Here is a 26,095-nt window from a genome sequence, read left to right as displayed (position 1 = left end):
ATTAGTCGACTAAGCCACCAGACACAGCTAATGCGCGTTCTTCCTTCGCTTTGCCTAGTTTGAAGAGTTCATTCATTTCTGCCATTGTTTTGTCCCACTGTCCTCTTCTGGTATAAATACATTTTAATTATCGGTCTGTGAAAAATAAGTTGACGAAAACATGATTTTAAATGGTCAGTTTTGAGAAAATATTAATATTGGTCAAACCATTATTTATTTATTTATTTGATAGACAACACGTTTCGAATTGCTTTTCAAGAGATCGTATGAGTACATACAAACTCAGAGATGGTCTGTCAGGTTGAGTATTGAAGGTGAACGTAAACAAGCCTTGGTATGTGTATGTATGTGTGTGTATGTGTATATATATGTGTGTGTGTGTGTGTGTGTGTGTGTGTGTATATATATATATATATATATATATGCACACATAAAAAAAAAAATATATATATATATATATATATATATATATATATATATAGCAGTCTCGTTCACAAAGTTTCAGACAAACAAACGAGAGTGGACCCAAGATAAGTGCTCGTTTTCTATTTTATTCCTTTAGAAATATCGCCATTATATATATATATATATATATATATATATATATATATAGCGGCATTTACTGCGGGAAAAATAAATTAATTAAGCACAAAGTTTGGTGTCCGTTTCCTACTTCGGAAGGTCAAGGAGTGTGATCCTTCCGTGTCTGTTGGATTTCGACGATATATATATATATATATTACCTACTGGCGGTCGCCAGTAGGTAGTTATAGTTAGGACCCTGTTTCCATAGGAAAACCGCAACATTCTATTTTGAATAACTTTGGCGCCGGTCGACGAATCCTCGCGAAATTTTCAAAATAGGTGGGGCGCTGCGCTCCGCTCCTACCCTGAAAGTCTCGGGGGGATTCGTCATGCGGGGGCTGAGATAAAAGGGGGGTCCCAAAACGCGTTTTTCCCATGCATTTTTCCATAGGACCTTTAGACACAGCTACAGCCCGAACGGCTGAACAGAGTTCCTTGAAATTTGGCAGAGAGGTAGTCTACAGGTCAAGGAAGTGCCTTTTGTAGGTTTGGTGTAAATCTGTTCAGTAGATTCTGAGAAAATAGCCTTTAAATCAATATATATATCTGAGCCAGCTTACGGTGCGCTTACGGTGCGCTTACCGTACGCGTACGGTGACAAGCGCGATTCTGATTGGCTGTTCGATCTAAGTAAACATTCGAATCGGTCGAAACCAGGAAGCGGCGGCCGCCATTTTCTCTCTCGCACTCTGAGGGGGGCAGCAAAAACAAAGACAAAAACCATCTAAAGGGGCAGTATATTCAGTTCTTAACCACCCAGCATCGATATAGGTGTCCCCAAACAACCCCCAAGGCCAAAAAAACAATTTAATTTTTTTCCGAAAAATCGCCGATTACGCTTACCGTACGCGTACGGTTAAAATTATTAAAAAAAAAAATTATCCACACTCTCCACACCCCGTGTGCAAATGGTGCTTGAAGGGCACCATTTGTACATGGCTTATATCTTTACGAAATAGTACAAATGAATACCTTTTCACAACGAAGCGCATAATATGTCCCCCATGTGCGCACGGTGCGCGAAGCGCATCGTGCGTACATGGCCCATCCCGCATAACGTGGGCACGCGGTGCGCGCAGCGCACCGCGTGACCACCGTGCGTGCACGGCACTAACTGCGTAAAGTGGGCGCGCGGTGCGCGAAGCGCACCGCGTGCTCACTGTGCGCGCACTGTGCGCGCACGGATTGAACTGCGTTAACTGGGCGGGCACGCCACGAATGGCGTAAAGTAACTTAGCATTTAAAAAACCGTACAAATTCACTGAAAAAACCATAGGTTTCACACACGATATAGTTAGGAATTAGCATTTAAAAAACCTTGCAAATTCACTGAAAAAACCATAGGTTTCACACAAGTTATAGTTAGCTGTACATTTCACTCGTAAAAAACCAATGAAATTCCCCCGTTATAGTTAGTGCAGGCAACTATAACTCACGCGACCGCAATCCTCTGCTGATGACATATGTGTCTTTATGAAAAAAAAATATTTGTAATATATGTATAGCTAAAATTTAATGGAAGAAGACATGGGCAAATAAGTGTCTAAATACAGTATTAGCATCAGCAGAGGATTGCGGTCGCGTGAGTTATAGTTGCCTGCACTAACTATAACGGGGGAATTTCATTGGTTTTTTACGAGTGAAATGTACAGCTAACTATAACTTGTGTGAAACCTATGGTTTTTTCAGTGAATATATATATACACAAAAACCGAGATCTATAAGTAGTTTCCAAGTTTAGGTGGAGTGCAGCTCCTGTTTAAAGCACCCTGCAACACTGAATTTGCTCACCTCAAAAGCCTGCTTTTCTATAAAGTTTTTTTAAGCATAGGATTAGCACATTGCCATTCACACCGAGCTGTAAAATGACAAAAGCTGTTAACCACTCCAGGCACAGTATTACAGCTTTCGATTGGTTAAATACCATCCAAGCCAACCTGGAATGAATAAAAGCAACCGCTGACACTTGTTTCGCTTTCATTTGGCTTGGATGGTATTTTACCGATCCAAAGCTGTAAAACTGTGTTTGGTGTGGTAAAAAGCTTTTGTAGTGTAACAGCTCTACGTGGTTGGCACTGTGTCAATCCTATGCTTAAAGACTTTTGGTGTAGAAATGGCAAAATACTTTGTCCCTTTTTATCTTGGTGTGGATTGCACTGTGCTAATCGTATGTTTAGAAACTTGGATTGAAAAGCAGACCTTTCAGGTGAGCAAATTCGGTGTTGCTGGTGTTGTAGGGTGCTCTAAACAGGAACTCCAGAAAGCAAAGGGTGCTCTCTACCTTATTACTCCCCCCCGATAACACACAAATGTAAACGTCTGTCATTATATATACAATATTATATGAGACCAATGGCAAAAATGGAGCTAATATTTTATATTTAATGACAGAAGTTTACATTTGTGTATTATCTTGGAGGGTGGGGTATAAGGTGGAGAGTAATTTGTTTTAGGGCAATTTTAAACTGCTGGGTTAAGATGCTGTCTCTAACCGCTTGAGGAAGTGCGTCCCAGTGAAGTTGGCTCCATAGTTAGAAGACCTGGCATCTATGTGAAGCACGAGGCGGTTTGGGTGAGACAGGCAAGTTCTGATAGACCAGCCAGAGTAAAAGATAGTGTTGTACTGGGTCAGTGGAGAAGAACGATAATCCATGGCTAAATCCGGAGTACGTTTAAATACTCTTGTTAAGAGCTTGTACAAAGCTCTATTTGTGGAAAAGTCATCAAGCGTGGTGGTGAAAAGATGAGATTGGAGTTTGCCTGAGGATAGTGTGAAGTGTTCTTGTTGTGAAATGTATGACCTTGTCAGGAAGTGCAAAGGTATGCCGTGGGAGTCCCACTAGCAAACTGCTGAAGTAATCATATTAACAGAGACAGGGCACTTTATCAATGCTCTCATGGAATGTAAAAGGATGAAAGGGTCACCAGCAGACGACTACGGCAACACACTCTATGCTGGAATAAACAAAAACCTCACCTGCAAGCTACAGAACATCCAAAACGCGGCCGCAAGACTGGTGCTCAACCTGCCAAGACACTGCCACATGTCCCAGCACTTGCGCACACTCCACTGGCTCCCCATCTAAGCTAGAGTCGCTTTCAAGATGCTCACCCATGCTCACAAGGCCCTCCACGACACCGAACCAGAATACCCGAACAGCAGACTCAGATTCCACGCACCGCAAAGGACTATGATCAGCCCAGCTTTCCTACGCTGTGGTCTCCTGCACCAAAAAAAACAGATCCGGAGGCAGCTCCTTCTTCCTCGTAGCCAAAGCCTTGAACGACCTTACGATCCACCTCAGACTGACAACATTGCTCCCCATCTTCGCAAGAAACCTCAAAACCTGTTTTTTTTGACAGACCCCCCCCTCCTTGATGGACTGGAACCTGCAAATCCGCAGCGCCTTGAGACCCTTATGGGTGAGTAGTCGCACTTAACAAACAACTGATTGATAGTTTGATTGAAAGGGTGTATCTTATATTCAACACTTGACGCTCAGCTACATTGGCAGTGATGAAAGATTTTATTCACGTATTACTGAAAAGAACACCAAGATTTCTCTCAGATACTGTGAAGGTCAAAGTGTCAAGAAAATGTGATAGCGTAAAGAAACGGAATGAGAGCATTAAATGGAGGAGATCATAGGCTCTCACTTCGATCTTGGCATGCCAGATTATAATACCTTGCAGTGACTAATTTCCGTAAGTCAGTTTGATATGTATGGAGATGGGGTAATAAATTAGGAAAGGAGAAAAAGAGCATTGTAAGTAGGATGGAGAACCTAAAAGAAAAGAGGGTCACTAATGGGAGGTGATGCACAGATAAAATTGTAATTACATTAATATAACCCTAACTACCCCTGACAAAGCATCAAAGCGCTTTTCGGCTAGTAGCGCACTACTCCGGAACCCAAAAAGGATTAGTAGTGTATTAGTATTGGGAAATATGAAATTAATTTGAGCAGTGGACATCTGAGTCTGTTAGTTGGATTGAAAAGGATAGAAGAGGAGGGGTCTAGAAAGTGTTTATTTGGAGATCCTAGCAGTGGAGGGGTTTGTGATGAGTAAAGGAGAGATGGGGGTGGGAAGAGTCTCTGGAAATGGGTTAGGGAGGAAGAAGAGGTATCGGTTGAGTCTAGGAGGGATTCTTGAGGGGAAGGTTTAGAAAGACTTGTTTGGGAGATCCAAATAGTAAAATAAGTTTGAGATGATGCAAGGAGCCCTAGAGGAGGGAAGAGTCTAGAAAGGGTTATTGTAGGGATCATAGTCTTAGAATGGGGTTTGGGATGAGTCTGAGAATGGAGTTAGAGGATATATTGAGAGAGGTATGGGGTGAGAAATAGAGTAGTGCATTAGAGAGAGTAGTAGAATGAGGTTTAGGGTGAGTCAAAGAGTGGAGGTAGAGGATATATTGAGGGGTATAGGGTGAGATGGATAGTAGTGCACTGGAGATGCTGAATTAGAAGTAGAGTAATAACTATAAAGATACATGGAATGTATAAATAAGGTAATATAACTAGATTTAAGTTTTATTTAATAAACTAAGACTTTCAAGTGTTGCTGCACTTTAATCTAAATTATTTGGTTTTATAATTGTTTTTAAAATAGAAGTATTCTCAAACTGAGTCTTCAGGGTGCCTACCACTAATGTAAGGTGACTGATTACGATCAGCTTGAGACAGGACATTTTTAGGCTGTTTGGGAGATACTTTGAGAGCTTAAGGAGCGATAAACCGTGCCACAAGCTGCGGATAGATCAAACCGTACAAGAATCAATGATGGAATGTTTTGATGAGCTAATGGTAGAGCCATTTGCTAGAGAGTCAATTATGTTAGGTTATGTAGAGGAAAAAAGCAGAAGGTTAACAACAAGACATTCTAGTATATTAGATAAGTTGCTGAGACACTAGGCAGTAGCTAGCACAGAATGGGTGTGCTGTCGGTGTTTATAGAAAATGTGCTACTAATTCAGATTTTAAAGTTCTAGGTATATTGCAGAATTAAGAAACTGATTGAAAAGAGAAGTGTGGCTAAGGAGCACTTTAGAGGAGAATGTCAAAGATTTAATAGTTTGGACTAAATGGATTAAAATGAGCATATGACGGATTAGCAAATCCGATTACTGAGAGTGGTAATAAGGTAGGAAAACAATGCATGGGAAAGCTGAGAGTAGTCGGGAAGCAGTGAGTAATTTATCAAAGGGGAAACCGTATGGTCATGATTTTAGTTGAGAGGTGTGATACAAAGTCACTAGCCAAGAGCAATGATTGTGTGATTGGTTCATGTGGTGTAGCATGTGGACTTTTTGGGTGAGGTCGATTTGAGCAGCTGAAACTTGAGAAATATCCAGATTTTACAATATCATTGGCCAGGTCTTGCCCGTATCTATCAAACATTTGACAGACTTGGTTTTATGGCATTTGCTCAGGATAGCTCTTGTTTTGGTCAGTTGCTGTGCTGACTTTAGGTGTGACCGAAAAGAAGCAGAGGAAAATGTTTGCATCGGTTTCTGCATCAAAGGCATGTTGAAGGGAAATGTTAAGTTGGTGAAGCGTGTAAAGTATTGTAAAGGTGATGGGTCTTTGTGGATTTAATTCAGGATAGACGCTGATAGGAGTGTGTGTACTTTTGGAAGCGAGTATAGGTGAAGTAATCAGAGTGTTTGTGGCAAATGGGATATTGACCAGGATTGCTATCTTCAGTTATGTGCAGCCATATGCCAATTCAGTCTGATAATGAACAGCAATTGCTCAAATGTTTCTAGTGCAGCCCAAGCATTTTTTGGGTATACTTTGCTTCTTTTTTGGTATGGCGCGACAGCAAAGCGGTCTGCAAGACCTATTTTAACAGTTCTTTAAAATATACGTATAGCGGGCATTGGCTCCACCCAGAGGAGTGTTGGCCTCTCACTTGATGCTGTTGCTTGTATTGTGTATCATTCCACCTTCCAGAAAGTGCTATCATTTAAATAGCTAAGGGCCTAGCTTACTTTTGAAGTACACTCGGTCAACATACATTGTCACAATCAGCTCTTTATCTCCTGTGCATTCTATGCAATAAACACTCCTTTTTTGTTGATATTTTAGCTGCATAGCCAATAGAGCAGGGTTTAATGGCAAAACATTTGTCCATTCATTAAAGCCAGACTATTTGCTTTGTAAATGTTTGTTTGCTAATGCTGAGAGGAAATCGAGAAATATAAAGTTCATGCTGATAGTACACAAACAAATCCCATAGTTTTACATAACGTTGTATTGCCGTTTTTAAAAAATACGACAATTATGTCACTTCACTCTACTCCTTTCCACGTTATGCCGCTGTGCTCTCCGCCACTGCTGGGCACTCTCCTCCACTCTACTTTCCACTTCCCCACACCACCAATGTTTAGCCATGATGCCCAGAAGCCACACTGCTGGCTAAAAGACATTGGCAAAGCTAATATCTCTTACATAGGCACGACAGTTTGTCTTTGCCAATGCTTGTTTGGTTTTGAAACCATGAGGTCAGGGACTTAGATAAAGCTGCACCTAAAATTCTTGGCATTGAGGAGGGGTGGATAAAAGGAAACCTTATCAGAAAAAAGGGTGGAGGCTTTAACAATTGACAGGATTAGCAAGGCGAAGCGAGTAGTTTTGCAGCCCATTCTTTCTGAGATATGTTATCATTGGAGGCTAAGTTGCTTTGTCTTTGTAGTTGCGGCTTCAAGTACAGATTGGAGAACATGGCTGATCTATTCTTAAAGTGTCACTGCTAAACTAGAATCTGTTTGTAGCCCCGTTTCAAACAAATGTCATCTGAGAGCAGTAGAACTGGAGAGCAAACATTTGTTTTGCTGATGCAACAATGTCCGGCGAGCAGGGAATTGCTTTCAGTATTTGCTGGGGCTACACGCGTCTCATGCATACAACACATTATGAAACAACTGTTTAAACTATGCCAGAGCTACGTAATATCTTTTTACGTTTACAAGTCTGTTCATTTCCGTGCAGATAAAGTTTATAAAACGACTTCATGTTGAAACTTTTCATCAGTTCCTTTTCATTTTTATTTTGATTAAAAATCGATTTATCAACTTGTAAATAAGTTTATGAAACGCTTGTGGAAAATTCGCAGTAAGATGCTAAAAACAATCTATGTGTTTAATTACAAATCGTCATTTCGCTTGTTTGTGGACTGTCGACATAGATGTGTTATGTTAACTCTTTCTTGCACGCCATCGATATGACCTCGTAACTCTATTGGTGATCAAGGTCTCGGTATGTGGCAGGCTGGAATCTCACGTGTAGCGCAAGAGGGCATGTCGGTGTAGCCTAGTGTTCATTAGGTCGCCAGCACTGTTCAGTCGCACACTTTGGTCTCTGTGCTAGTTGTAAGAAGTCGCAGTGCAAGTGTATCCAATTGGTGTGGCGGGGTTTGTGTCCTCTCAGAGTTATTTAAATGTGCTGCATTATGCCCCATACTTTACCTTTTCTTGTTGCGTAATATAGTCAGCACTACCACATAATTTACCCCTACTAACTTGCTGCTTAACTCCACCGGCCCTGCTTACTATTCTGAGTTGGTACTGAACTGAAAATTGCTATGGAAGAGGTACATAGAAGTGGAATAGAGACATGTTTGGTTTCTAGGGATGTGTGTCTGTTTTCTTGATATCCTAGTGCTCTTAAAGCAGTTTCAGATGATCATAATCCTGAAACGTGATGGTTCAGTACCTTTGGGTTGGTCTGTCTGCCTGGTTTATGTCCTCGGGTTAGCATCAGGAGAGATGGATTTAAATCCAGTTTTATTGCTTGCTTGATTTGATTTAGAAGCCAGTTACATCCTGAGTATTTTAGGTAGAACACGGAGGGTTCCTCAATCCTTTCATTGATGATTAGGGTACGGTGAACAGATCTGTGACTCGGTTCCCTTCATTTGTATCACTACTAATTGGTCCTTGACACACACATAGCTTGGTGCTTCAGACTGGGAGTTTATCCAACCACCAAACACAAAAGGTGATGGGAGGAATTCTTGCAAAGAGGGTAACCACTTCCAATTGCTCGCGGTAGCATTCCAACCCATCGTTCTTTTGCCCACCATGCAACCTCATTTTGGACCCCCTGTCCAGTTTAACTTAAAAAAAAAAAAAAAAAAGAAAAAATTATTTACTGGTACACGATTGGAGGTTTCTCGTCTTGGAAATTCAAACTGGAGATGCAGCAGGACATGTAGCTTTAAATTGTGAGCCACAATGTGCTGTGCTTTTTGATCTATTTACTTTGCTGATAATATGGCATTTTAATTGCTGATTTATGTTGTTTGTATTTAGGTAGTTCATGCTGTTTGGATGCTTTAGCCGGTCATAACGACCCAGTACTCTACATTAATCACCCTTGTGCGTTCATTCGTTTTACTTTGTCATGTTAACATGTTGGATACAGTTTTTTTTTTTTTTGTTGCAAAGTAAAAACTTACACGCTCAAACTTTTTGTAAGACTCAACATGTCCTGGTCCTTTGTCAAAAGGATCTACCAAGTTATATTTTGCGGTGCGTACAGTCTTAGTTCACTCGGAATACAGCTCAACTCTCCAAATGCAACCTGTTCAGAAAACTGGCAGAACCCCCAACTTCTATATCTGTAGGTAGAGAACATTCACTATTTCACAACATTGTTGAATAATTCCCTATCAAACAGCTGGTGAAGATTGTGGAATTCTTATGTTCTAAATACTTAAAGTAACCTTTCAAAGGCAAAGAGGCAAAACTCTAAACGATGCATCTTAGGCTCACACAAGTTATTCAAATGTCCAATCCTTTTCTTGTCTCATATCGTCCTCCCCGCAATCGAAAGTACCATGTTGGAATCTTCTTGGAGATAAAAATGTAAGTGCCAAAAGTAAATGCTTTTAAGGTGATGGAAAAACAAGCATTAGTAAATAGGTTTGGATCTGTAGTGCACAAACCACTGGCACATGTGACACACAGCTCAATGGACTTCCAGCCGCACATGCAGACAGACCAGTAGATAAACAGATGCCCATGTGCACAGACCATGAGTAATTGTTGGCTGTACAACTGGTTGTAAAAGGTGATGCACACATGGGAGAGAACTGGTCAATTGATTCCTGTCAGAACACTGGCTGATGCACTCCTGGCAGAGCATCGGCCAGCGCATTCTAGGCCATTACTCCTCGGGGGTAGCACTGGCTGCTGCTCCTTCGGGGAACCACAGGTTTTGCTCCTGAGGGAGGGCACTAGGCTGTGTGCATTTCTGGGGCGCATTAATGACTTGGGGCACAGGATGGCAGCAAAGGCCACATGGTCACATTTAGCAGGTGACGGGGGTTACGTACAATGATGTCAGACTGTGAAGGGTAGTACAAGGCAAAGTCTCCGGAGCAATAGAAAGGGAATCTTGGGCTAAGGTTGGTTTTTCTGTTTCTGGAACCATGTAGACCATCTTCCTTTGTTCTACAATTCCATTGAGATCATTATTAAGATGTATTAAGAAGCAGTGCTTTTTCTAACTTCTGGTTGAAGTCAGTGGTCCCAGGGGGAGACCCCACTCTCATGAAGCAGAATTTCAAATGAACAGGTTTTACTATGGAGAACGATATCCTCATTGATGCTTGCATCATTCCACGGCCACCTGGCCACCGCTGAAGACAACCCATTCTCCCCACTTTATGTACCCCTTCAACCGGAAAGTCCACACATTCCCTGCTCCCATTTCTTTTGTCAAACCCAGTTCTCAAAACATTGACACCTTAAAGTGGAAAAGATTCTCCATTTGATGTCTGGGGATGTCGATTTACCCAAGGAAGCGTCAAGAATTTGCATCCATGGTTAGGTTGGATGTGCAGAATATGCCTTGCAAGGTGGCTCTTGTAGTGGCGATATAACATCTGGTAGCACAATGCTTTTTATTCAAGCTTTAGGTGATTCCAAATCTGATACAATAATCCACCACCACACTTGTATGTCTGTATATTGCATACAGAAATATTGCGTGATAAATATTGTGTCCTAAATATCGTTAACAAAATTATTGTCCAATTAGGTGTAAATTTTAAATTATTATTTCCTATTGGGTTCCATTTTTGTAGACGATATTTATGATATCTTGTTCCACACTTCACCACAATAGCAAGGAGTCAGAAGTGAAATCTTCCGGTGGCAGGAAGAATCCGATTTTAAGTTAATCAAAACATTTACATGCACATTTCCACAGTCCAATCTCTTGAGTGGAAGTGTAACGTGTAACATAAATGTTAATTTGGAATACATGCTCACAGCCCATCCAGAGTGTTTTTAGAATTCTCAAGAGAACCTGTTACGCGTGGTGTTGTGCATTACCGCTTGCCTCAAAAACCACCATCCTAGTTCCTGATAAACACAAAGTTTAATTCACAAGACGTAGATCAGCCACTTGAGCCTGAAAAATGTTTATATCGCTGCGATTAGTTGACCGACTGATTAGAGATTGGTCCACACTCTTACAAAACATTGCTTCGTTGGCTCGGACTCCAAAACTTAAACATTTGCTCTTCCCTTCTCGCACAATATTATGATTTTCCACACTTCTGCAATACAGGGATGAGCTTGTTGTATTCTAAAGATTATCTATATCACAGATCTTACAGGGGAGATGGGCAAGTTACTAGTAATTATCTTATGTGGGTGATTTTCTTTGGGGTGATTGAAAAAGTTATTGGTTGACATGTTTCTAAAATGTATTTTTATTCCAAGGGTCCTGCTTCACTGTGTCTCATGTTTTTCACTAGGTAATTAAATTATGACTTTCAGGTTCTCTGCCCATAGTATGAGCATCGCCCAGGTTCTCTTTGGATCTGCAGCAGTTCTTTAACCCCTTGGCTGCGGCAGGAATTCCGCCGCAGCGCTGGGGGGGGTTTGGGGGCACTAGGGTGGCGCCGTGCTCATGACGGAACCAATCCGTCATGATTCACGGTTGAGCTGTGCTCATGACGGAGTGGTTCCGTCATGACTCCGCCCACGGCGCTAATCGCCCGCACAGGCGGGGAATTAGCGCCGCGTGGGCGGAGCGGCCGCCAACGGCCGCAGCATGACGGAACCACTCCGTCATGAGCACACGGCACCCGTGGCTCATGACGGAGTGGTTCCGTCATGAGCAGGGAAGGGGTTAACCTGTCTATGTTTTGTATCCGCTATAGGGTTCTATTTGCTGTCAATGTGCAGGATCTTACTCAAGTGGGTAAGAAACATTGTGCAGTAAATATTTGTTGCTACAAATGGAAATGAGTCTTGGTTTGAGTAGGATATCGGGCCCTTGCTTTTGTCGGAGAATGTTTGTTCTGTATGTTTGCCTACACCTGGTTTTTGAAGAACTTTTGTAAGTTATTTCTGTGTTAAGTGACTAAAACGGTTAAAGGTTTTTTGTCTTTTTATGGGTCTGTTGAAGATGTGAAGTTGTTTCCACCGAATCAGTTGACAGTTCTTAATTTCTTAGAGACTGTGAGTCTCTAATGCATCCACATTTTTGGCTGACAAGCTTGTCTTGAAAGTTTCTGCATTGAAAGATGACCTTTCTGGTTCCTACTACCCCTGCAATTAAGGTCCAGGCATTTCACGCCTACTGCTTTAACTCCCATTCATTAGAGCAACGTACTGTTTAAGCCTAAATGAGATTTTATTTGATGTGGATCCCCATTTTTATTACTTTACCTGTCCAGTGTCTTGTTCATTCCTTTCCTTAGACCTCCTACTTACAATATGAGGATCAGTATCCTAAAACTATTTACGAGAAGAGCTTTACATTGCTGTAAATTTTAATTGTATAGTGCTGTGTGCACTAATTGAAGAAAACAAACCAACCGTTTACTGCTTTTAGGATCATGGCCAGGTGAAAAGCCGTTTCAAAGGAGATAATATGCAAATAACTACACGGTCAACTGAATGACAGCCAACTCACTCAAAATTAACCCAGACAAAGCTGAGGTACTGGCCATCACCACTGGTAATAACCCATGGAGCGACCTCTTTTGGCCACGAGAGCTAGGCACCACTCCCCACGCCAGCCCCGGTCGTAAAAAGTCTTGGCATAAAAATAGATGCCAAGCTCTCTGTCATACCAGGTATCTACCGTGGCAGGGACATGTGTGGGCCTTCTGAGACAGCTACGGAGACTCTCCTCCCTTCCCTAATTTACAACACTACGGATGGGTGTGTCGGCAATGATTATGTCAAGGTTAGATTATGGCAACTCTGTATATTGGCCTTTTTGAGAAGCTGCTAACAAAACTCCAAGTGGCCATGAACGATGCTGCTAGACTGATTTTCAGGCTCCCAAGGCAGGCACATGCCACCCCCCTACTGCAGCAGCTGCACTGGCTCTTGGCCAAACAGAGAGCCAGGTTTAAAGGTCTCTGCATAGCCCGTAAAGCCATCCACGGCCGTGCCCCAGCCTACATTAAGGAGCGCCTCATAAACTATGTGCCAGGGCGTACCTTTCGATCGTCTGATGCTGGCCTTTTGGCCTGCCCCCGCTTCAATACTTCTCCAAAGGAGGCAGAGCCTTTTCTGTAATGATCCCTCAACTCTGGAACAGGCTGCCGGAAAGCCTTCGCAGGGAACCCACCCTTTTTCCATTTAGGAAAAAACTTATAACGCTTCTTTTTACCGAAGCCTTGATCACAACCTAGGCCAAGTTCGGTGCATGTACATGCAGATGTGGTGAGGTTAGGCTCTCTCATGGCGCTAAGAGGCCTGTCGGTGATTATGTGCTCTAGAAGTTCCAGTTAACAACATTAATTGTTTATTTCTGGTGCTTTCACAACAATAAACTCGGTTGTGCATTGTCACAGAGCAAAGGTAATTTTTTGTTGGTGCTCCCAAGAGCTCAGCCAACACCAACCATTTCCTCCAAACACACAGACCTGAACATAATAGTCCTTGGATGTACTAGTCCTCTTTGGACTTTATCTTCTCATCAGACCTGCCCATCATTGTGGGATCTCCACTAATGGACTTTTGCAGCTATTATGTATTTATTTTATTATGTTTAGTTTTGTTTACTGTGGGTGTTTTGCTTATTTATATAGCACACGTACATCAAGACACCTAATGATTCTAATGACCACAACACTATTCATGTTTTAGTTGTTGCTAGGGAAGCTGTTCTGTCTAGCCACTTACTACTACAAATAACTCTCCCCAGAAGAGGCTGGTCATAACCTCTGTCAATGTCAATGATTTTTGTATAGCGCGCAAATCACCAAAGGTCTCATGGCGCTAGCAACCAAGACAAAAGAACCGGAAATGACTGAAAGTGATCATGCAACAACATTTATTGGGAAAACAGCCAGGTTTTCAACTTTTTACGGAAAAGTAAATGGTCAGATATAGAAAGCAGATCCAGAGGAAGCTTGTTCCAGAGCAGAGGGGCCAGGTATGAGAAGGACCGACCTCCGTTACGAACTGTCCGAACCTCTCAAATAGAAAAGGGGTATCCAACTTCTGGCCAAGCAGCAAAAATATCCTGCACAGGCTCTCCTACAGAATGTACTCCGGTTTTAATGGCCCAAGTGAAATGTTTACACATTTTGCACTGTCCTGAAAGATTTATACTTCTCAAGAGTTATGCACCAAAATGAGCACCTATTTTCAATTCCAAAATTCAGATAATCAAGGAGAATAATATCGGCTTGGATCTAAACCTCTTTTAGTGATTTGGTAATGTCTGATGTTATAGTACACAGTATCGGTATCCTTTCGTTTCCAAAGTACTCTGCTCCTAGACATGGGCATATTTATTTTCACTAGGTTTCACTTTGTTCAATGGTGAGTTTACTATGCAGATAAAGAGCATGTGTTCCTGCTTTATGCCATCCTAAGATGTAAGGTGGCCTGGTGTAGTGCACTGGGGGAATATGGCAAGCATGCGTTGCCCTGGGTGTGTTGTGTATAAGATTTGTATGTCACGATTCACTGTTGCAGTCTGAGGACTGCTTAAGGAAGTTATGTATGAATGACTTAAATTAAATGGCAAGATTGGCAGAATCTTTTGAATATTTGGACGTGATATTGCATTTGTATAGTACACAGTCTTCTATTGGTGAGCATTAACCACAACTTCAGACACTTGTAGCCCCAGCCCGTCTGGATGACACACTTGGACTCACTATTCACTGATGCACTACACAATCTATTTTAAACTGTGTGTAATTGCACTTTAAAAAGTCTCAGTAATCTTGCCAATCTTTGAGGACAATTAGAAGCACTTAGACATATCTGGTGTCGCAGTTTAGTTCATACCCTAACTGATTTAGTTAGAATCATTGTTTTATTACTTTCTCTTACGATTTTAGCAACATTTTTGTTTCTTATCCTGTAACTATTTTAAGTAATTGAACATAAATAAAACCTTTATTACACTGGTAAGCATTGGGTAATTGAAGTTGACTTCCCAAATGGCTCTAAGGTGTTTGTCGCAGACCAGAGTGAGGCTCCGCCTTAACTATAAGCCTCTGCAGCAAATTAAGCTGCTAATCTTTCTCATTGGAATTAGCATATTTGTCTTGCATGTTACAGTAGATCTGAGCAGCAGGCACTTTAACCCCTGTGCTGAATGCGATCTATAGAGTAAAGCAGTTCCATAAAGCATCTTAAACTCTGGATGTATGTTGTTGAAAATGGAAAATCTGAAATGCAGGATATACGCAGCTCCCATGCAATCACTTAATGTAAGACTAATGGAGTGCCATTGGCATCCGCGCTGGGTTTTGAATCTGGGTATTCACTGGTATGCTGTAGCAACAGTGGGACACAAAGATTGTTTCTTGTTGTGGCAATTTCCTAAGGGAAAGTGCTTAAATCCCCGGTGTGGTGACTCCTTCCCAGGTCTTCAGAGATCTGAGCAAAGCAGCGCAATGGCATCTGGCAAACTCACTTACCTGTGTCTTCCTCTCTCAGGTCTCAACCCAGGTCAAACAGGATTACTTTAGAAGTCATCCCAACCTGTGTTTTGTTTAGTCTTTTCCCACAGATCACAATATTATAAAAATGTCAGGTAATTTGTTATACACAAATGAAGGAAATCTCTATTGAATATGAGGGAGTATCACAAGTTAAAAGCCTCCTTTTGAATACAGTGGGTTTGTATTCTTGCTAATTCCTACTTCAGATTTGTTTATAATCCCCAGACCCACCATCCCTTTTATTGCGCAGAACAATAAAGTATTATGCCAAAGTCGTATTGTAATTTTAGCTTCCTATTCGTTTCTTAGAAATCATTGGACTGTATAAACAAGGTGCATTTATTTTATTCAAGCACAGTTCCCTATTGTACAGGATGGTACATAGGTCGTGCACCTCAAAGTGCTTGTTTAGTAACTGATTAGTTGATCTAAATTACTTAGTGGGCACTGGATTTGAGAAGATGTGACCATAGAATGTTCTCATGTCATAGAATATATAATGAGTATTACAACCCTCACTCAATAATAAATCATTCATAGGTTACCAACAGTCATAATGTTTCCTGTAATCATCTAGGAGCAAATCACACTCCCCCTGCAGTTGTCATGAAGTCATCCTATAGTAAGGCACACTCCCTCTAAAGTTGTCATGAAGTCATCCTGTAGTAATTCACAGTCATCCAAAAGTTGTCCTGGAAACAAACTAGAGTAATCCACAGTCATTGTGAAGTTGTCATGGAATCATCCTGTAGTAAATAACCCTCATCCTGAAGTTGTCATTGGGTTTTCCTTAAGTAGTAAATGATCATCATGCATATTCAATTGAAGTAATTGGTACACCACCCCAGAGTAGTTTTTGTGATGACTCTAGAGTTGTTTCATTTAAATATTTCAGCCTATACACATACTTCGGTTTGGGATGACTTCCCCAGATAATTACAGGAATAGCCCAGCTAGAGTCATCTGATGACTGCAGGGTGATCTTCCTTTTTGACTTGTGAACAAACCTGAAGGAGGAGGGAGCACACAGGCAGTGTTTTTCTACACCACCTGCTAAATTCCAAGTCGGCCATGGGTCTGAAGCTGAGCGGGAAAATATGGCATCCTAACGAACTTCTCTCAGAAAGTTGCTGTCCATGCAACACCAGCTTTGGGCTCTCGAGGTGAGAGCAGAGAGCTCAGCTTTCCGTAGGAAGGCGAGAGACACTGTGGAGATGGGGATGTGGTAATGTAGCAGTGCGCCCGGTAGGGATTTTCTTTGTAGTGGCGTGTTGGAATGGTGGCAGTAACATTAATATTTTAACAATGGGGTTTACACCAAGGGTACATGGGGTGAAGTGGCAGGTTATCTGGTCATACGTGGCTCCCCCCAGACTCTATTGCCCATGTGCCGCTCAAGTGAGAATAACGTGTGGGGCATATTTAACAAGAATGTAGATGTCTAACAGCAATTAACAAGGTAGTGTTTCACCTCTGGATTCTGAGTCACATCATAGACCACTCCAGCCTTGTTTTTGTTGCCTACTTGATGTCACTCAGAACCTGAGGGGAAAAGTTTCCCCATAATTCTACTGGGGTTGAAATGTGTGACATTCGTTGGGTGAGGTGATGGTGTGTTAGTCACACACACATATACATACTCGTCTATGCTTTAATTGAGCTGATGGGCTTCCTTAGTACCATACTGTATAGTAATTGAATATGAATGCTTGTGGTTCACTGACTAGAAGACATTCTTCTAATTTCCTAGCACTCATATACTATTGAGTGATGTATGACAGGGCAAAGGTGAAACATGTCAGTACAAAGGTGAAGTATAATAGCTTTTGAATGTTTTATCACCTAATGACCAGTGAACGGTACATGCCAAGTCAGATGTGCCCCGGAGTAGCTCTCAGGTGACTCACTACTGGGATAGTGACTGTGATGTGATTAGTTGGACCACTGAACTGTATCATTGCTAGAGAGCTCGTTATGGTTTAACATGACTCCTATTTTTATGGTTCTTGGGTTTACTATTTTTTGTATGTTTGGATTGAAAACCCTGAAAATGATTATTCTTTGTATTGCACGCTTTTTGGTATATCAGACATATGAGTGTGCATATGTGTGCTTTTTCCTAATACCAAGTGGCCTTTTGGAGTGGCATTATAGACCGTGCCCCAGGGGTGCAACAAAAGATGGAGCTACTTATCAGACAGCCTGTCTGTCTTTCACCAATGGACTGCCCCCAGAACCAGTTCACTGCTGCCCTGGCAGCAGGACATGATGGTAATGGGGCATACTGTCCCGGTCTGCACCATGAACCCCTTGTTGGTGAGTGTGCCATTACTATAATACAGCCCCTAGAATCTTGCTGTGGGAGAACAGTTTGAAAGAGTAATGGAGAGGCCTGCTTGTGGAATAATTATCTTGGTCAGGGCGGGGCTGGCCGTAGCGGGCATCGGGTGCTTTTCCCGGGAGGCTGGAAGGGTGGGAGCTGATTTTGCACTGGTGGAGGCCGGTTTTGCAGCAGTGCTGCAATATCAGCCCCAGTAACAAAAGCGGCAATGCTTCACACTCCCGCCCCCCCCCCCCCGCCCTCCTCCGGAGGGGGAGGGGGACATGGTCCTTTAAAATTGCTAGGGCTGCTTTGGGTTCCCAGTCCGGCCCTGCCACAATTTGTTTGATTTCTGTTTCTAGCGAAATACAGCTTTAGGTTTTAGCTTGGACGAAATAGTGCCACTTGGTATCCAAGTGGTAGTAAGATGCATACACTTGTCACTCGACTGTTTTATTCAGTTGTTATACATTTAAGATGTCGATTTCTGAGGTAATGTGATATGAAATGGTTGCAGTACATTATAGATGTTTTTCAAGGAGATCTTCAGACGTTTAGGTATTTTGCACTTGCAACAAAAATGCAAAAAATGTAATTTACAAATGTCTTGCAAATTTTGGCAAATCCAGAATTCAGCTTTTACCCACCTGGAACTGATTAGTTTGAAAGTCCACCTAATTGTAATTGTGACTGTCTGATGAAGACAGCAAAGTGTCCCCACAAAGCAGCTTTTTAGGTCTCGCTGGCGTTGCAGCGCGAAGCGCTGCCGCCAACGAGATTATTGTTGCCGTGTTTACTCCCAAGGGAGACAGACCTGGGCACGAGCCGATTCTGGTCTGGGCACGAGCCGATTCTGGTCTGTGAATGCGCTTCACAGTGGAACAGCTTGTGCGCGTTAATTCCAGTTGAGTGCTCGTCTCCGGAAGACGTGCTGCGCATTAATTATAGTTGAGTGCTCCAGCAGCCTGGGGCGCTTGTCGACATGCTGTGCTAATGATTACTGTGGGGTCTCATGCTGTGATAATTCTCACTTTCTGTGTTGTGATCGGGAGCAGGCGTATTACTGGCACCACCGCCACGCCTTCATTAGTCATAAAAGCTGCATGGCAAGCGATAATTAGGGCGGCATGTTTTAGGACATTTTTAGCAATTACTTTGTTTACTTAGTGCTATTAGTGATATCTTTCGTGCATCCAATGCTCTATTTAAACGTGCAGCACTTAACATTTTCAAAGAAGGCGAATCAGCGACATTCATTGGAGACACGACCTATTTGAAGACGCTTGTTTTACTGGGGTAAGTTCTGTGAACTGTTTAGTTTGTTTACTTTATTATAGTATAACTGGCAGGGTTGGCTAAATTATGCGAGAAAAGGAAAAATATGCAGGAGATGATGGTATGAGGCAAGTGTGGCAAATGTATAATTATGCGTACACCATATAAAAGCAAGTTGCAAAATGTCCGGTGTTGGGCGGATGGGTTCACTGTGCTGTTGCGTCGCCTGTAGGTGTAGTTATGAGTGCATGTGACTAGCTGGCGACATGTCCTTGTACTGTTACTTGCCTTTGCACTTGTCAGATGCTAGCTGTCTCTGCGCCTGTCAGGTGCTAGCTGTCTCTGCGCCTGTCAGGTGCTAGCTGTCTCTGCGCCTGTCAGGTGCTAGCTGTCTCTGCACTTTGAGATGCTCTCTGCTTCTGCATTTGTGAAGGTTTGCTGGAAATTGAGATGTTGGCTGTGCCTACAGTTGTGAGATCCAGGCTTTGCAGCACTTGTGAGGTGCTTTCTAGGTCTGCACCTGCGAGATGCTGGTTGTCCTTGCACCCGTGAATCTCGGCATTCAATTGACTTGTGAGAAGAGGGCTGTGTCTGCACCCGTGACATGCGGTGTCTACACCCGTGACTTGCTTTCTCTGCACCTGTAACATGGTAGCTGTGCGTGTGACATGTTGACTGTCCCTGTGAGAAGCTGGCGGCTGTGCTGGTGGTATGCTGGTTGTGCATGTGACATGTTGCCCTTGCATGGTTGATGTACTGCTGATATTAAGACTACACCTACAGTCCTGGCCTGGCTGAGGATTTCTGGGGTGCAGGAGTGGAGTGCGCTGTATGTGTGGTTGGGATATGGTACCGGGCAGGGGTGTGCATGGACTGGTGTGGAATCATGCGTCACCTGACCTATTTCATTTCCAGGGGTCGAAGCCATAAAAGAGGTGGGTTCGAGCTGCGCTGGTGCTGGGGCAGGCCCCTGAGTTCCCACAGACCCGCCAAAGATATCATGGACTCTATATATATATATATATATATATATATATATATATATATATATATATATATATATATATATAATCGTCAAAGTACAAAAATACGTGCGCTCTCAGGTAAGTAAACGACACATCCAAGTTGTAGTAGTGATCAGGTTTATTCCATAACGCGTTTCGACTGCATGTGAGCAAGGCTGCGGACGCAGTCGAAACGCGTTATGGAATAAACCTGATCACTACTACAACTTGGATGTGTCGTTTACTTACCTGAGAGCGCACGTATTTTTGCCAGCTGCCTCTTACATCGTGCTGTGCATCAAACATCGCTCACATCGGCCCTTCTGTTCCTCTGTGTTTCGAGTTTTCAAAGCACCAGGTCCACACCACACGTGGCAGGGCGTCTCCGCGCACAGCACGATGTAAGAGGCAGCTGGCACCTGACCCACTGGGGGAATACAGTGTTTTAATTTTGACATACTACGGCATCCACCAGGATAATACATCGAAGGGAACATCAAGTACCAGCAGGCCAGTTGGCACACGCCTATCAGGGCGGGACTTGTTATGCTTATCAAGGCTCCCTTTGACTGCCGTTGGTGTTTGCCTTTACTCTGCCCGTGACCAAGAGCACAGGAGTGCTCGAAACGCGTTGGGCTTCACATGTTTGAAAAGGAACTGTCTTTCCACCGGACTGTGTTTCCTCACATTAAAGGCTGATAACCTCCTGTTTAGTGGCGTCTCCTCATTAGGTTCACTAATTTTTGGATGTTTGGCGGCCTGACCTAGGTCGCGGAGACGCCCTGCCACGTGTGGTGTGGACCTGGTGCTTTGAAAACTCGAAACACAGAGGAACAGAAGGGCCGATGTGAGCGATGTTTGATGCACAGCACGATGTAAGAGGCAGCTGGCACCTGACCCACTGGGGGAATAGTGTTTTAATTTTGGCATACTACGGCATCCACCAGGATAATACATCGAAGGGAACATCAAGTACCAGCAGGCCAGTTGGCACACGCCTATCAGGGCGGGACTTGTTATGCTTATCAAGGCTCCCTTTGACTGCCGTTGGTGTTTGCCTTTACTCTGCCCGTGACCAAGAGCACAGGAGTGCTCGAAACGCGTTGGGCTTCACATGTTTGAAAAGGAACTGTCTTTCCACCGGACTGTGTTTCCTCACATTAAAGGCTGATAACCTCCTGTTTAGTGGCGTCTCCTCATTAGGTTCACTAATTTTTGGATATATATATATATATGTGCGGGAGCATGGAAGCACGTAGGACTAAAGCATCTTCTAGGCACATCCTGTCCCTGCGTCGGTGTGCGCACTGACCTGCCAAAATGCGCAGATGTGTGCAAAAACGCCGTGTAATGCGTTTCAAAGGGTTTCAAACGCATGTTTTCTCTTATTTAAAATATATCACATACTGAGACTGTTACGGCCATGCAGCTACAGTAACAAATACTTTGATGTGTTAAGATTGACAGGCGAGCAATACGCACAGCCTCAAATTATTTTTTTACACACTCGGCGACCAAATGTCACCCAAAAATGAAATATGCACTCTGTTGTACCATAACTAAACACGTTAGTAACCTATTCAAAATAAGGAGCAATGACTATGTAAGAAATGCCCAGTTTGAAACAAATTTTCGGTGCTTAATTTGTGCCGGTGCTCAGCACCGGCACTTAATCAAGAGGGCCGAGAGTAGAAATTCCTTCGTTTGCGGTCAGAATTTCGGATAACTGTTTAAAATAAACATACCTGCGAATATAACTGCCTGAGAGAATTCCTGATATGTCTCCACAGACTGGCTCACCGCTTTCACTGACTGGCCCACCACCGCGTTACTGTTCCGGCATTATGAGTGTTTATTTGTATTCTGTGAGTGATGCCATCATGTCTTCGTGTCTCGGCTCTCGTCAATTACTGAATAAATAGAGCAGGGTTTGCGCATCCAATCATCCATGCCCTTGCTTGATGCAGCCTGTCTTCGCCCTCCTATTGGAAGATTTCAGATGAGGGCTGGATCATTGCTAAACGTAGGCAAGGTAAGCTGTGAGACCACAGGCAAATGTAACGTAAAGGCATGTGAGGAAAAAGTAAAAGCGCAAACTTTTCTTTCGCTTCGCTGCCTACAACTGCCAGCGACATGTGGTGTTCATGGTTCACAGCACCCCAACTCCTCCTATTAGCATTCTGCTTAGGGCTGTGCCTGCTGGCCTCACACCTTGTACGGCGCCCCATTTATCTAGGCCTAAACAATCTGTAACACATGGAAGAACTGGTGACTCTCTTCGCATATTCTGCAGTCGGGCACCATCAATTAAGCGTTAAGCCGCTGCCGCACACTTCAATTGCTGAGCTGGGCAAGGGGAAGAACATTGGGCATCAGGATACCAGGCCTGGACTGATAAATGACCTCACCAGCGCCTGGATGACCTGCTGTGACCCGCCATTCTCGAGGTTTGCATGGAGCGGGAGCAGAGGAGACCATGGTTGGCAATACGTTTCCAGTGTGCCTCACAAATGTGAATATCCCACAGTCCAGAGATTCCAGCACTGTTTGAGCAGCAGCAAAGTGTGTGAAAACAGGGCCCGATTCACATACAGACATTACAAGCCATGCAGAGAGCCAATGCCAGGAGGTTAGTAGATTATTTTCCAGTGGTAATCTAACAGCTCCGAGTAGCTCACATCGTCAGATGACTTCAGGGTTGGTCACTTGGTTGGCAGTGAAATAGAGCTCTTAAGAGTCCCATATTCATGTGTGCGGGACGCATTTAGTTCAGAATGTACATGTGCATTCTGGTATTTGTATGCCAGTTGATTTCTATCAAGAAAACAGGATTACAAGTTTGTAAATGTGGCACAGTGTAACACACACTCTAAGAGGCTGCTGTTTGCTGTACATGTTGGCATTTGTACTGGGTATGGGTATGTGTAGATATACCAGGATGAGCTCTGTGGAAGTGTCGTAAAGAGTGCCAGTGTATATTCACATAACTAATAGGGACATTTAAATTCTACAGTGAAGTGACAGATTGGGTTATGGGTTAGTACAACCCCAATTGACAAATGTAGTTCCCCTATAGATGTGTCCTGTGCTCGTGTAGTCCTACTAACGTTCTGCATGTATGCACCACAGAAACAGGTGTCTTATCTCCTCCTCACCAGTCAAAGATGTGTCAATCACAAGTAACACTGAAGTCAGAACCAGGTAAATCACTCCGTTAGGCTAATTATTGTTGAGTTTCCGGTACAGTTTAAGTTTTGTGAAACGAAGGTGCAGTGTTTCAAGGCCTCAGTGTACAATGTTTACTCTCCGTGTGATTTCACATGCTCTGCTGATGGAGCCTTTCAGATTGTGTAAACAGCTTTGCCAGTTTTGTCTGTGTTAGTTTTAAAGACCTTCATTAGTTTTGATGTTCATGGCTTGTCTTACCTGGCACCCCTACTCTGGAACAAGCTCCCATTTCACATGCGCCAATGTGCAGACCACTACAAACTCAGAAAACTTATCAAAACAGCGTTATTTCTAGCCTAATCCGTCATCTCCTCTGCTTATGTGCTGTACTGTGCCGAGATACCCCTCTTGGGGTGATTTCTGCGCATTATAAAATGAATTCATATAACATAACATAAAATGACATTACATAACATAACATTGCTAGGATTCAAAACATTTAATAGACACTGAACTACTGGGAAAACAGAAAACTGATTTGAATTTGCATATTTTTATACTTTCAGTTTACCCCATGTGAGGACTAATCAAGTCGTATTCAATTAGACAAGTCCACATTATTTGCCCTGAGAAAGGCTTTTTAATAGAAATCAGCATTCATACCCGAAACATCTGCATGTCTACGAGGGATTGTGTATTTGCACAAAGAAAATAATAAACTGATGATGCTCTTTTCATATCCACCACTGAATAAATTTAACTAACTCCGATACGATGCAATCATGTATGTTAAACATAATGACTCCATATTTGTTTTTGTATCCCAATTGTGTTATGACATCATGGAATATTAGCAAATGTTTTTTAAAACGTATTTAAATACAATTAGACTTTGTAAAATGTTTATTCTTTGGTGCATACTGTTTTCAGTACGTATCTGCACATAGATGTACATTTGTTTTTTACTCTGTAAATGAATAAAGGTTGTACATGCATACAGTCACTGTTTTGTATTCTCATTATGTTAGTTATGAAGAGGGTTGACCATTAGAAAAGTTAAATATGGGAGAGGTCCTAACACTTTTAAAGGATTCTTGGGTCATCTATAAGCATACACACATCAATCATGTACACTTCTGGTTTTAAATGATCAATGAAAAGTTTCTCAAGGGGACAGCCACATCATGTGTCTGCAAATCTGGGATCTAAGCAGACTGTGATGCAGTCTGGACTTGTGCAGTTCTGCCCTGAATGCCACAGAGCTAGAATTTTCACACATTTCTAGTTAGCCACTTTGCACTTGGACTTTCAGAAACAATGTACTGAATGACAGAATATATTGGCAAGCTCACAATATATGTTCCATTTTACAGTACATGGAAAAAGTACTGAAAAAGGCGTTATTTAAAACACTGCTGAAAGAATGATTAATGAGCACACAGCAGGACACTGGCTAAGTAAAATAGTAGTACTGTTCTGTTCCTTCTCGACACAATCTTCATTCACATTGGTTTTGAATAGGGACTTTATGAATTATTAGAAGATGAAGATGTGGGGGCATATCATGAAGCGGCAGCGATAATTATCGCTGGCCGCTCTCAACGTGAGGATTTTTATCGCCGGCTATCGCTGAAAATTATCGCCAAGCTAGCGCTGTATCAACAACGCATAGCAGAATAGCGATAATTATTCCAGTGATAGCGGTGTTTTCCATGGAACATCGCTGGTTTTCCAGCGATGTTCCATGGAAAACGGCGATATCCTTGGTGATAGGGCCTGTGGTCTTAGCCACACAATCCACCCCCCATGTTAGGTATGCCTTAGTCAGGAATTTAACAGACGTTAAATTCCTGCGTTAAGGCATACTTAACGCGATTTCAAATATCGATAACCCTCGTTGTTAATATGACGAAGCTGGGTTAGCGATATTTTCCCATGGTGTTTTGTCAGGCACGCCTCCTTTGCATCTCATTAGCGATGCGATGGGAGGCGTGCTGACAAGGGGCACTAATTCAAGGAAACACGCGCTAGTGTGTCCTTGTTGATAATGCAATAATATTATCGCCGCTTTTCGCCTGAAAACGGGCTCTTAAGCGGCGATAATATTATCGCTGCCCCTTGTTGATATGCCCAGACATTTCTTAATGAATTTTTTCCTAACCTCAACAAAATGGGGGACAGGGAGACACTTTGAGTAATTGGTAACCAACCTGTATTAAAAATATGAATGAATCTGGAACCATATATACAGGCATATGGTGGCAGAAAACGAGAAGAAAAGAAAACCACAGTTCTAACTGTTGGGTGGCTGTCTTAGGAAACTAGGCTCATAAGTAGAACATTGGCTGGGTAACTTTTCTAGAAGTAATGTTACTTATCTGATATAAAATTGCTGGTAAATATAGTGGTGGTTCCTGAGACTTCTAGCACACAGACGTGTGGTGTATTCCTGTTTTCGTTTTCAGTTTGAGCTTCAATACCTGCAGCAGTGGTGTAGCTGTTCTGAGGGTTTTCAAGCAATTTTATTTATTTGTTTTTATTTTTATTTGGATAATGTACGTATCATGCCTGTCCTGAATCTGTGAGAGGGCGCTTTACATGAAAAATACAATGAAAGGAGATGGTTTACACTCCAGTGGTGGCAGGACGTTCGAACAGTTGAAGGAGAAATGTGTGCAAGCAGTGGGGAAAGGATGTGGTCTCGCAGCTAGACTGCCGATTTTGGAGCTGGGAAACCGAGGTTCGAGCCTCGGGGTTGACTCCACATCCTGTGATTCTGGACAAATCACTTAATCTCCCCGTG

The 26,095-nt window shown here is 42.6% G+C and overlaps 1 protein-coding gene across 1 annotated transcript in view; it reads left to right on the top strand.

Moving 5' to 3' along the window:
* Nucleotides 1–26,095, top strand: part of EHD4 (EH domain containing 4) — a 219,577-nt gene that overhangs the window by 13,986 nt on the left and 179,496 nt on the right. The gene's annotated exons all lie outside the window — the stretch shown is intronic.

Source organism: Triturus cristatus, chromosome 9, assembly GCF_964204655.1.
Source record: "Triturus cristatus chromosome 9, aTriCri1.1, whole genome shotgun sequence".
Classification (NCBI taxonomy): Eukaryota; Metazoa; Chordata; class Amphibia; order Caudata; family Salamandridae; genus Triturus; species Triturus cristatus.
Note: the sequence above shows the minus strand (reverse complement) of the source record. Positions and strands in the feature narration are given on the sequence as shown.